Source organism: Tupaia chinensis, unplaced genomic scaffold (assembly GCF_000334495.1).
Source record: "Tupaia chinensis unplaced genomic scaffold, TupChi_1.0 Scaffold143725_1, whole genome shotgun sequence".
In the NCBI taxonomy this organism is placed as follows: domain Eukaryota; kingdom Metazoa; phylum Chordata; class Mammalia; order Scandentia; family Tupaiidae; genus Tupaia; species Tupaia belangeri.
The window spans coordinates 65,113-68,282 of record NW_006203574.1 but is presented as its reverse complement, the minus strand read 5'-3'; the positions used below and the strand labels follow the sequence as shown (position 1 = coordinate 68,282).

The 3,170-nt window shown below is 57.5% G+C and overlaps 1 pseudogene; it reads left to right on the top strand.

The window, feature by feature from the left end:
• The first annotated feature begins 6 nt into the window (after positions 1-6).
• LOC102477140 (immunoglobulin lambda variable 3-9-like) overlaps positions 7-3,170 on the top strand; it is a 37,494-nt pseudogene continuing 34,330 nt past the window's right edge.

The following is a 3,170-nucleotide window of genomic DNA, read 5'->3' as shown; positions in this document are numbered from 1 at the left end:
GCCTCAGGGGACACCATGGCCTGGCCCCCTCTCCTCCTGGGCCTCCTCGCTCACTGCACAGGTGCTGCCCAGGCTCAGCTATCGCCCAGCCCCAGGGCTCTGGCACCAGCCTGGCCTGACTCTGAGCTCAGAGGGCCCTGCCTGTGCGGGAGGGGGCTCCTGGACCTGCACCAGGGTGGGGTGGGGTTGTAGGGGCTGAGATGCCACCACCCTGAGCTCACCGAATGGCCTGAGCCTGAGAAGCCGTAGCTGTCAGGAGAAAGGGTCAGGGTCTCCTATTTTCTAAAGCCAACAGCGAAGTCCATGGGACTCCTGGGCTGAGACTGTGGGAAGGGCTGCCCTGTGGGCCCAGAGAATCCTTTGAGCTAGTCCAGGCTAGGCAGGAGGGTCTCGAGAGAATGGGCTTCATGTTAAAATACACTTCATTTTTCTCAATTTACAGGCTCCGTGGCCTCCTATGATGTGACTCAGCAGTCCTCAATGTCAGTGACCTTGGGACAGACGGCCAGGATCCCCTGTGTGGGAGACAACATTAGTTGGAAAACTCTACACTGGTACCAGCAGAGCCCGGGGACAGACAGCCCGGATCACCTGTGGAGGAGACAACATTGGAAGGAAAAGCGTGCACTGGTACCAGCAGACGCCAGGCACGTCCCCCAGGCTGGTCATCTATGATGATAACAAGCGGCCCTCAGGGATCCCTGACCGATTCTCAGGCTCCAACTCAGGGAACACGGCCGCCCTGACCATCAGCGGGGCCCAGGCCGAGGACGAGACCGACTATTACTGTCATGTGTGGGACAGCAGTAACGACATTGCTCACAGTGACACAGGCAGACGGGGAAGTGAGACACAAACCTGCCACCAGCCCGGCCGCACAGCCCCGCCCTCCCTCCCGCCCTGGTCACATGACAGGAGAGAACCTTCCATGTGGGGCCGACTCTGGTCCTCTGCCCTTTCCTTCCTGAGAGACAGCAGCCACATTCCCACACTGCTCTCTTCAGCACACGTGTGGCCACAGCGAGCTCTCACCGGGCACCTCTTTAGTTCTTCCACTTGAACTGTGAAGGTCATTTGGGGTCACTTTGAACTGCCTGCTCCCCAATGAACCATAGTGACCCTGTACATGGGAGACACCCCATGAGTAACTGTCAGGGAGAACTCCCATGGGACAGTGACAGTTGGTCTCAGGGCGCGAGTGAGAATGCCTGTTGGTTCTGAGGATGGACAGTGGAAGATTTATGGCAGATCGTTCCGGGAAGTGATTGAACAGCCTTGGGTTTTCTGGACTGACCTGGATGTCAGCTCCTCCCAGGTCATGGGCCCAGGGGCCAGCTCCTGTTGCAAAAGTGCAGGGAACAGGGCAGAGGTCTCTCCTGGGTGCAAGTAGAAGGTACAGGCTGAGTGTGCGTCTCAGAGACTTGCCCTTCCTGCCCATTGACCTGTAGACCAGTGCCCTGAGCAGTTCTGGAACCACTGAGAGCCCACCTGCATCCGTAAAGTGACTGACCCAGAGCCTCGTCCTTCCTGGGAAGTGACAGAGAGCAGGAGAGCCCAGAATGGGCTGAAGAAGCAGAGCTCTGGGTGTGTCCACATGGCCTGGGCCCCTGTCCTGCCCCCTCCTCACTCTGCTTTGGGGCTGCCCCAGGCCCTGCCCAAAGCCTCAGGCCCCACAGGACCCTGAGCTCAGCCCACAGGACTGTGTGTGGGAGACCCGTTATGTGAGCCCCACAGTCTTCTGAACCTGCAGGCCCTGTGGTCCTCTAGAAACTCAGCTGCCCCACTAAGGTGGCCATGGACACTGTCACCTCCTGCTCAGGAGAGAGTGGACCAGACAGTGCAGAAAGGACCAGCAGCAGCCAGGTCACCTTGCACAGCCCAGCAGGTTCCCAGTCCCCACAGGGTCCCCAGCTCTGTCCTGGGCACAGCCTGCTGACCTCCCCCTCTTGCACAACAGGAGAGTCTCAGGAAGGCCAGGCTGTGATGGGGTGGCAGTGAGTGCTGGTCACCAACCCTGCCACCTAGTCGGCCTTCATGCTCCCCTACTGCCCATCCTGGTCCCCTGTTCCCCAAGGAGCCCAGGACTGACTCCAAGACACCTGCCTCAATGCCTGGGCTGGGCCACTGTTCTCAGTTCTCCTGGGCCTCAGCATTTCCTGCTGTGAAGTGGAGACGATTATATAGACCTTAAGAATCGCAGTTGCACAAACGATATGATTAAATTCATGTAAGGGACTTTCAATTAAACAGGGACTCAGTGGGGTCTTGGTGTATGACCCCAGGTATGGACTCTCCTGTCCTTTCCATACAAGGATGCGTGCAAGGAATTTGTTTTTCATAACTCAATTATGCAAAGCCATGGAAGGATCTCCTGACTCAAAGGCTGATCACGTGGGGTCTCAGGCAGTGGCCCAGGTACAGGAGTCCTCTGTCCTCTCCTGTGGGACCCTGAGAAAGGTCTCAGCACAGTGTGTGTCCATGTGGTGGGAACAGGTCCCCAATGAACAGGTGATCTCTGTCCCTCACAGGCAGCTGGTCCAGGGTAGGTGTCTCATATGGACTATGACAAGGGCGACAGGTAACAGTAACAGACGTGATGGGGATGGTGATGTGGGGATGGTGGGGATGGTGGTGATGGGGATGGTGGTGATGGTGGTGGTGGTGGGGATGGTGGTGACGGTGACGGTGGGGATGGTGGTGATGGGGATGGTGGTGATGGTGGTGATGATGGTGATGGTGGTGGTGATGGTGGTGGTGATGGGGATGGTGGTGATGGTGGTGGTGATGGTGGTGGTGATGGGGATGGTGGTGATGGTGGTGGTGATGGTGGTGGTGGTGATGGTGGTGGTGGTGGGGATGGTGGTGATGGGGATGGTGCCAGGGAGGATGGTGGTGATGGTGACGGTGGAGATGGTGGGGATGGTGGTGATGCTGGTGATTCTGGTGAGGGTGATGGTGGTGACAATGGGGGTAATGACGGTGATGACGATGGTGATGGTTCTGGTGGTGATTTTGATGATGGTGATGATCGTGACTTTGGTTAGGATGTGCTGGTGGTGATGATGGTGATGGTGGAGATGGTGGAGATGGTGGAGATGGTGGAGATGGTGATGATGGTGGAGATGGTGGTGATGGTGGAGATGGTGACAATGATGATGGTGGGGATGGTG